The 10,880-nt window shown below is 35.3% G+C and overlaps 1 pseudogene; it reads right to left on the bottom strand.

The window, feature by feature from the left end:
- Positions 1-1,693: 1,693 nt before the first annotated feature.
- Positions 1,694-10,136, bottom strand: LOC144961113 (nitric oxide-associated protein 1-like; annotated as a pseudogene).
- Between the last annotated feature and the right edge of the window lie 744 nt (positions 10,137-10,880).

Here is a 10,880-nt window from a genome sequence, read left to right as displayed (position 1 = left end):
AAGCATGGAATCTGAAATTTTGAATCAAATCCAAAAAAAGAATTTTCCCAAAAATCAAAAAAAATTTTAAATGAATGGAAAAGTTTACAAAAAAATGGGCCCAATTGAAAACCCGAAAAATGAAGACTTTCCAAGAAAACGAAAAAGCCTGGCCAAAACCAATCTTTTTCCAACCAATTTTAAAATTTTTTAAATGGAAAAAGAAAAAAAACAAAAAATAAATTTGAGAAAAAAAACGAATAAAGATTTACAAAGGCCCCTAAAATTATTCCGATATTGCCCAAAATAATTTTTTGGAACCGGGGGCCTCACAAAAAAGAACAAAAAAAATCCGATAAAAACCACCGCAAAAATTAGGGGGGGCGTAATGGAAAATCTTTTTTGGGCCCAAAAAAGAGAAATTTAAACAAATCCCGTTCTCAAATAAAAAAAAAAAGGGCCCAAAAACCCCTGAGAAAAATTTAATAAAAGAACGGGCCGAAGGCTTTTTTTTGGTCACATTTTAAACTTTCGAGAAAAAAACATCCCACCCCCAAAAAACCTAAATAAACAGAAAATTTCCTTAAATCCCAAAACAAAATTGGGGAGACCACCAACTTAAATTATAACCCTTAACCCTGAACCCAAAAAGGATTTTCTTCTACATATCAAAATTTTTTTCCTGGATTCAGAGGGGCCCGAATTAATCCCTAAAAAACTAAAAAAAACTGCATTTCCCTTTCCGTAAAAAATTCCCAAAAACAAAAATCTTGACAGCCTCAAAACTCTGGCCCGGGATCGTGCCCCAAGGGAAAAAAATTTAAACAACATGGATGCTTTATTTATTGTTCTCTAGCATTCATTATTGACAGTAAAACAACGAAATTGTATGTTTTTAAGTTATAGGGAATTTACGGTGCTTGTGATACTATTACGTCATTTCAGTGCTAGTAAAAAGGAAGATAATAGACAGGAAAAATTGCAGATATGAAGTTAAATGCACTGAAGAAAAATGAAGGCAAAGGGGACTGTGTTCAAATAGGGAACAGAGGATTCCACGAGCAATCTATCTATGTGCAAATTTTTATATTACCTTAATGTCCATCCAAGCACAAACAAAGGATCATATAATATTGTTATCACCATCATCATTATCAAGATGAGTACAAGATAGAAATTTGACAATCAAACTTAGCCAGATAGCTGGCACCATATTCTGCAAGCTGATTGCTGTCTATCCTCTTCATTTTATAAACTCAACTCTTCTTCTGTCTATCCTCTTCATTTTATAAACTCAACTCTTCTTCTGTCTATAAATCAGTGCTGATGGTGACAAAAAAAGAAAAAGGAGACAATTTTGAACAATTGCCAGTCCTATTTTTACTCCACAACCCCCACATTTAGAGCAATTGAGCTGATAACATATCATTGATATTCTAGCTGACTATGGGAGAATGGAACTGCACCTTTGTTCCACCACACAACAAGTCTCTCACAGCCAGTACATTTGATTGGGGGGAAATGTAATTTTTTAAAAGGAGGAAATTCCTCTTTGACTCCAAAATCGTGGATTCGGTGGATCCAAGGAAAACCATCAACACCGATAAATCTGTGGTGAACCCTCCAATGAGGGGGGAGTAACTTGTCAGCACATTTTCACATCTTGTCCTCATCGACTATTAATGGTTTCCCTGCCATAGGCAAACCAAACCGTCTAGGCCAGAAAAACGTGTGTTCTTTGTATTCTCTTCCCTTTGTATTGGAGAAACCGAGGCAATATTGATGGAAGTCTCATGTGGATCCCTTTCCTTGAAGGGGTGTAAGCTTAACTTTTATGGTACATCCTGATCTTGGGGCTAAAGATACCCAACCTGGAAAAGAAGAGTAAAAATACAATACAATATTTATAGTGTGAGAGTGGTCTCTCATGGTCTAAGTCTAAACATGTTTTTAAAAAAGGCAATTTAACCATGGAATACATCATGTTCTATGAATGGAAGGATTGCATGGCGGTTTTAAGACGAGTGGGCAACTTTTTTTTTTTTTTGGTATTGCTATACAGGCAGAGTGGTGGCATGTTAATACACTCGCTACAAATGTGGAGGTTTGAACTTGATTCTGTGTTTTTCACAACTGCTGATCCTTATCACCCAGCAATAAGAGAGTAGATTGAGGAGAAAGGTCTCTTTTAAATCTGGTAAAAGGAAAGGAGACAAAGAGAGAAATTGGTCACCTTACCATAATATTATGTGGTTGACCAGAACATTCGCTTGCAAGTCATTTTTCAGATTTCATGCATGATAATTATTTCAATTCATTACTAATGAATCGAGACCAATTTTTCATTCTTTACAATTAGCAATCCATACACTGTGTATAATTTACAGTTAATAACTTTAGACCCAAGCAAGAAGCCCACAATCAAATCAAACTGATATCAAATTGCTACCTACTGAATTATTCTGACATCTTATTGAAAAGATATTACTCAAGAGTTGCTGCAACCAGGGCTGCCAGGTAGGTTTTTAAAATATACTTAATCAGACGAAGCAGCTCTTGGACGCTGACATAATTTCAGAAATCATTAGAAAAGTGAATTTTGAGGTTAGGTATACAAAAATGGTTCTATTTGATAAACTTTATTACTATTTCAATATAAGCTCTCTAAGTAATGATAATTGTACAATGCACACCTTAAACCAGAAAGTGCAGAGTAGATAGAGGGTTTACTGTGCAGAAGAAATACATTAAACATCCATTTCAAAGGCCCCACCCATCATCAAAATGTATCCATGGTGCCACTTCCAACCACAAATTTTCGTGGTTCCGTGATCATTTAGCAGCCCTACGCACATCTAATGCTGCAGAAACCAGGAAAAACATTTGCACAAGCATGATGATTACCTATAGATGAGAGTTGGACATCAGCAGCAGCCATCTTGTCATACCTCCCTTCAGCATTATTTCTTTCCCAACTAGAGATGGCAATCGATTCAGTCTCTCACTGTCTCCAATTGGAATCTAGACAAAATGATAGTATAGAAATGCATGTGATCTTGTTAACGTTGTGCATAGACTATATTCTCTATCATATTATTGTTATCAAATTATTGATTGAAATGAAATGGAAAATTGGCAACTTTGTGGGAATTGTTATTTCGACTTTTAATTCTTTTTATTTTAGAATACTTCAATCTTAAATAATACTGAATTCTAAATTGATTTGATCATCAATGACATGGCACACAGACCGTTCCTCCCTTCCATTAAATTCCATTTCAATTGCCCCTCATGTCACAGAACCTGCTCCAAGTGCTTCTGTCCAATAAGAAAGAGGGAAACTTTTACTTGTGGTCCTATGTTTTATGTTTTTAAGGGTTTTACGGCGTTTGCAACACGTTGAGGTTATATCAGCGCCAGTAAAAAGGGAGATAATGGGATGGTAAAAAGTTATAGAATTACAATTAAAGCACCCAAGAGAAAGTAAGACAAAGGGGAACTGGGAACAATAGGGATCAGATGTAGATTCCAAGAGCAATACCATCAATATACTTAGTTTGAGATCGCCTAAAAGTACTCATCGGACACAAGCACAAGATCCAACAAAGAGGAATACACTCAAATGCTTACATTATACATTCAAAATAACAAATACAATAATACATAGCAGAGAGATGATTTACAAGGAAAAAAAATATCATCTCCCAAAACATTAACTATGCATTTGACTGTTTCCCTCCCAGCCAGGGCCAGGACAAAACCAAGTAATCTTATTCCAAGACAAAGACAGAAAGCATGTTGGAAATAGATATAAGGGGATAGAAGACACAGGATGTACCTCCTGCACACTATGGGAGGTAGGAACCCACCCAGCTAGTGGTCCTAAACAATGCCAGAATGAAGACAAACTGCTCTGGCCTAACTGGAACAACATTGGTGTCCATGCAGCCATGGAAGTCTTTAGGAGATGTCTTATGGAACCCATGGCTTGATGAGGATTCATGAAATGAAAAAAACAAACTCGATTCTTGATGAAGGCAAAAAGACACTCACCCCAATGTCTTTGTGTCCCAGCATGCTGTAGGTAGAAGTCATTGGCTTCCTCAATGGATACCATTCTGATTGGAATATTGGATGATGAGTGTACCACTGTCATCATGGCCTCATTGCCTGTTAAACAACAAAAGGGGAATGGGAGGAAAATGAAGAATGGTGACTTATGTTAAACGAGTAAGGTTAAGTCTCTCTCTCTCTCTCTCTCTCTCTCTCTCTCCTCTCTCTCTCTCTCTCTCTCTCTCTTTCTCTCTCTCTCTCTCTCTCACTCTCAAATAGACCGGTTTCAATCACCAGTGCAGTTAAAATGATTTCTGATCACCCTGGTCCATCCAAAAGTGATTGGATAGCTGAGTCTGGTGGAAAGGACCTTGTGATAGACTTTAGTCCTGTCCAAAGAGTTGAAAGTGCTACAAAATCTCCAGCTTCATGAGCCCTACGGCTCTAAAGGACCACTTTATGTGGAGGTCAAGTGGGAGAAAAATTCATAAACTATTCTTATCTATTTGTAGAAATAACAAAATGTAAGTTGAGATTATTTTGACCAGATTGTTTTTAATTAATTAAAACACATTCCTCCACATCTGTAAAGCGATTTGAGCACATTTAGTGGATATTGCGCTATATAAAAAGTCAATTTATTTATTTTTTTATTTCAATTCCTCCATTTTCAATTTCCAGATCATTTAAGGTATACAAACTTGAATCTTATAAGATATTGATTATGAGTTTTCACATGTCTTGGACCAAACGTGAATTGACTCATGACTTGCGATTTTTGAACACCAGCTAAAACCCTAATAAGGAGCTGATCCATGAAGATTTCTATTCTGTATTTATGGCACAGAACGTGACAACAAATGGAAAATGAAAGGATTCATACATAAAAGGGGGCTGAGTATACCTGTAATAGTCAAGTCTTGCCAAACCGGAAATGAAGAGGGCAGTACCAGGTTTCAGAACTACACAAGAGGGGTCATAGGATCCACAGGCTGGAGGACAGGACACTCGTCAGGTTCTAATAAATTGAATGTCTGTAAATATGGAATAAACATCTTTGTCCTTTAAAAGAACCATCTACTCGTATCAGTCCACCACGTGTAGTAGCCTGACATAAAATCAGCTCCACCCCCCCCCCCCCCCCCCCCCCTCCCGATATTATTTTAAATAAGAAAAAATTCCTCTAAAACATTAGTCTGCTTTGAAGATACTTGGTTCTCCCCAAACCACCATATATGATCATTACATTATTGCCAAAAATGTAATTAAAAAAAAAAAAAAAAAAAAGAGAGAGGAGAGAGAGAGAAGAGGAGAGAGAGAGAGAGAAGAGAGAGAGGAGAGAGAGAGAGAGAGAGAGAGAGAGAGAGAGAGAGAGAGAGAGACTGAGAGAGAGAGATATGGGGGTTGGGGGAAGAAGTGAGGGAAAATGATAAAAATAACAAATACAGAAATAACTGTTTGACATGAAAGTAATCAGAAGCATAGATGATAAGAAATTAAAAAACTATCAGAGTTCACAATAGCAACTTCTGTATTTAATTAGAATAATGAGAAAGAAAAAAAAATCAGGGATTTAAAAAAATCCTATCATAATCACATCCCTGTTTTCTAACCAAGCCTGTTATACATAATTAAGGGAATTTTATTTATTTTAAATCAGTTTTATTGGCAGATTTGGACTGACCTGTTCTGGGTTTATAACACCTGGGGTATCATACATCCAGTAACAGTGTTCATATTGGGAAGGGTTCGAACAGCTCTGGTTTCAATTCAAAAGGGGAGGTGATGGTCCCGTCCTGACCCCCCTTGTAGGCAAAGACTTCTTGTCCCCATGGTGAATCTGAATTATCTCTATCCAACTGTCTCTGGGTCCATGTGTCAGTTGTGTTGACATTCTCTGGGTGATGGAAAAAGAAGGGAAAAGTACCTATATTTTTCTGTTGGAGATTCTAGCAAAGCTTATGCTCACCTTAATCATTATAAATATCTAAAATTGAAGAAATTAGATAGGATCAAATCAAATAATATCGTGTTATAATATATATATTATTTAAAATATTTACCACAATGTTTGGGGCAGTCTACATCAATGTTTCAGGCTTAATTTGCCATCTTCAGGACTTGAAGATGGCAAATTAAGCCTGAAACATTGATGTAGACTGCCCCAAACATTGTGGTAAATATTTTAAATAATATTCGCTCCATTACTACATGTCGAGCACTTTCGTACCATATTTGTATCAAACACGATTCATATATATATATATATATATTTATATATATAAATATATATTATATATATAATATATATATATATATATATATATATATATATATATATATATATATGATAGCAGTAATGCTTCGTATGCCTGGGGTCGATAAAAGAGGAGGAATAAGAGGAGGTGGTGGAGGGAAGGAGGAGGAGAAGAGAAGCATTGAGTGTAAACTGAATCTTCTTCATCATTTCTCCTATTTCTCCTCTTGTATCAACCTGAGGCATTAGAAAGCATTACTAATTACTACTATCATCATATTTGACTTGATCCATCATATTTCTTTACAAATCTTTTTTTTTTTAAAGAAAGAGAATGGAATTTAAAACATTTTAGTTTGCTTTATAAAATCATTAGTTACGACAAATCTCTTTAAATAACAAATCATGTGCCTTAAGTTTTAAAATGTATCAAACAAGAAATAAATGGGATAGTCTGAATACAAGACTAATTCAAAACCATGTTATTTTTTAAAAGCTGAGGATCAATTACCCGTCAATTCCCAAGCCTTTTGTTTCTTCTTCTCCTTTTGTCTTTCCAATTTTTGTTCTTCTTTCTTGATTGCTACCTCTTGTTTCAACCTGGTGTGTCTCAGTGCCAGCGTGCGAGGTGTGTGGGTTCATGATAGGGAACTTCAGCAGATTCAGTGTTGTTCCTTTGGAAAATTTAAAGAAATTTGAAGAATTAAAGCATTCCTAGCAAGATATTAAGACTTTGCTGCCTTGGTTTTACAAAATGGAGCAAACACCATGTCACCATAATGTTCTTGTTCCAAACAAATTTGGAGTAAATAATTTGGTAAAATAAAAACAATAAATCGAATGTTAACAAAAATAAAATGTATTATAAAAAGGATGTAGCTTAACACTTGTAACAAAATAAGCTTAAAAACCACAACTCAAAGTGACTTCTTACTCCAGGCACACACAGAGACTGTCGCTCTCTGAATTAAATCTCTTGCTCTGTGCCTGCAGTAGTCTGATGCCAACAGGGTGTTGAATAGTGATGACTTGCCTGCATTTGCTGTGCCACAATGAACACATCCGCTATGGAGGAAAAACAACACTATTACTTACTGAACTCAATTCTGTTGTTTTGAAACAAAATTAGTGAACTTTTGGAATACTTGGCAACATAATCAAAATTTTTTTTTTTTTTTAAATATCCATACAGTGGAAAGCGCATGCATAGCAGACAATGATATATGAACACAGACCAATGATAGCCTGATCAACACATACCCTCAAGACTGGCAAATCTCTTTTCATATTCCCTCCCTCCAATTGAGCCAAGGGTACTATGTCATAATTGATGAAAATGTTAAAACTAGCTCTATGACCACAGAAGAGTCATAAATTAGTTTTTGTTTAGTTGTTTTTCCATTTGTTCTGAAAGGTTTTTATGCACTTGCAACTCTTTAATTAAGGTCATTTTAGTGCCTCTAAAAAGATGATACAATGGAATGGTAAAAGATTTAGTTCTAGCCATCAAGTAACAAAGAGACACATAATCACAGGAGACCAGTTTCAACAGGGACCATAAGTAGATCACAGAGCAATAAATATACTTTTGTAGCTAGTCTGAAACCACCCTGAGGTCTACACTGACACTGCTAAAAAATCTCTACCAAAAGGGACCAAAGGATGGTTTCCAACTCAGTAATAGAATAAGAATCTAACAATGACATCATCTTTAACGGAGAGATGATTTTTAAGATACAACATATAATCTCTCGCAAGACGATTATTCCACCAGACTAGTTCTCTTGGCTTTAGGTCGAAAGATAATGGGTCTAAAGCCCTGTTGAAGCACAAGGATTTTAATTTCCTCTTATGACTCAATGAAGTTTTAAAGACCTCATTACAGACTTAAGCAGAAAGATTTTAAAAAGATGAAGTCAACTTTTAAAATTTACAATCATAACTGCCAGTGGGGAATTTATAAAAGGAGGAAAACTTCCTGATAATCGGATAAGTAGGTATTAAAAGGTATGATATAACTGCCTCTATTCAAAATGGAACATATTTCACATTGTCTCTTTGGTTAGCAGTCAATAAAATATCAGAAAACAGTCTAAACCATAGGAGGGTGCACATTGTTCTTTAGAGATAATATGTGCATGATGGCAGGAATCACCATCAACATTCAAATGATGAAGAGCCAATTCATCAGAATAGCTGGAAAATCAAAATAGCAGAAATCTGATAATTAGAGGACATCTGTCAACTGTGATATTTTGATAAATTTTTGTTTTTTTAAATTACTTATCTCTATTATTGAAATTATGCTTGACATATTATAAAAATCTTTGAGGGTCTTTACCTTTCATTTTGTAAAATGTAAAGAGAAAACTAATCAGCCTCTCAATTCCAAAGCCGGTCTTGGCGCGAATCAGCATGACTTTCCTAATATTCTTCAGACCCGAGTCACGACAATGCCTGCATTATTGCCTCTCTCAAAGAAACCAAATACTGCTTGCTATCAGGTGCTATCAAGTCTACCTGAAATTTATACATAAAGACCATTGGGAGTGTAATGAAACAAAGTTGTAGCTTCTAGCTTGTAAGAATTATTGTAACCATCCTAACTCTTTCATGTCGACATCTGTAAACTTCTTACTCAAGGTGTATTAGATTACACACTACATGTCATCAGACTTATATTGTTTTGTTTTTAAGGGTTTTACAGCACTTGCAACACATTAAGGTCATATCAGCGCCAGTAAAAAGGAAGAAAATGGGCTAGTAAAAAATTATAGTGGTAAGATGATGTTTATTTACCACAATAGTACCCTGGTGTCCTGATTGACAATTCTTGTTTACTCTTTTCAGTCAATAAAATAATCTTTAGAATTAATATTTTTTTTCCCTTTACTATAAGGGTCAGATGGAAACGTAATTATTTGCTCCCAGTAGTCAATTAAGGGTAGAAATCAAAACGATTCATTGCACCTACCTTGTTACCAACAATCACAAGAGGATGTTTGTGTCCAATGTAGGATGCCAAATTAGGTACAATGCTTCCTGGAATATCCATGACATCTACCACCATGACAACACATGATCTTGTCTGCTTGATTTCTGAAATAATCTGTGCATAATCCTGGGCATCAGAAGTAACCTCCACAAATGCATCACAGTGTTGGATGTAGTGACATCGCTGACATACTGATGATCTTAGTTCTGATTCAGAAAGCAGTTTGAACCTCTCACTTGGCAAAAACCAGGAATGTTCGATGCTGACAGTGAAGTAATGCCCCACATCCAACACAAGGAATATTACTTACAGGATGTGTTCGATCCTCTGTACCAAGTAGGGAGATGGTTTTGGTTGTGAATGCAACTCGTTTTTAAGTATGATATTTTCAATAAAGCCTTCTCCATCTATAGTTTCCTTGGATAGAGAAGGTATAATGTTCTCATCAAAATTTACTATTTCAGATGAAATCATTAAAAACATTGTTAACTCAGAGTTAATTTCTTTAGAGAAACTTTCCAGTTCTGAGCGTAATTCTTTTACAGATTTTATTCTTGCCTTTCTTTCCTGCTCAAATTGCTCACTTTCTGTCCTTTTTTGTGACTGAAATATCCTTTGAGCAATCAAAGACTGGGGTCTGGATATTGTCACGATTGTCTTTGTCTTTTGGTGCGATTTTAAAACCTGCTGGCAACTGGGCATGTTTTAGTCTTTTACAAACAATGTTTTGGTCCCAATTAGTCCCTTTGTTTGTATTTTTGTGCAACCTATAACAAACATATAGAGGTTGTTTTGCCTCTGGTGAGGCTTGATGCAGCAGTCTTGTAATGCTTCTTTGAAACATTACTGAAACTGAGAAAAAATAAATGGGGAAAAGTGAAAAGGCAGAATTATGAATACTTAACACATTGCATTTAATGCATGCAACAAAATGTAAATGAACTCTTTAAGAAAATGACTTGCAATCATTTGTTACAAGGGTTAGTCTAGATAGCAAGGCACACACTTAACTTGACATCCTTTTCGTGACTATAGAAACTGGGTCAGAGTTTGGCTCCATGTGCCATAATACTCTGAAGAACTATTATATTACATATATATATATATATAATATATATATAATATATATTATATATATATATATATATATATATATATATATATATATATATATATATATATATATATATATACAAGAAACAGAGAGTGAGAGTGAGAGAGAGAGGGAGAGAGAGAGAGAGAGAGAGAGAGAGAGAGAGAGAGAGAGAGAGAGAGAGAGAGGAGAGAGAGAGAGAGAGAGAGAGAGAAATAGAGGAGAGAGAGAGAGATTAATTAAATTTCATTTATTTATTTAAATAAAATCACTTCAAGCTCTAATAATCATAATCTAATGAAAATTAATTTGAGTCTATAACACAGGTATTTTCATTCTCCTTTAGAACTTCGTCTTCATCATTCACATCTTATGTCTAAAGTCTAAGCAAAAGTGTACATTTGGTGTAAAGTAAAGTGCTATTATTACGGTGATGTTGAAGGTCATACAGTGCCTGTGGTCTATTCTACGGCACTTGAGAAAGAAGATGGATGTTTCGTATC

Source organism: Berghia stephanieae, unplaced genomic scaffold (assembly GCF_034508935.2).
Source record: "Berghia stephanieae isolate SIO BIC M18660-M18661 unplaced genomic scaffold, UCSD_Bste_1.3 scaffold1443, whole genome shotgun sequence".
NCBI lineage: Eukaryota > Metazoa > Mollusca > Gastropoda > Nudibranchia > Aeolidiidae > Berghia > Berghia stephanieae.
This window is presented reverse-complemented; position numbering and strand designations above follow the sequence as displayed.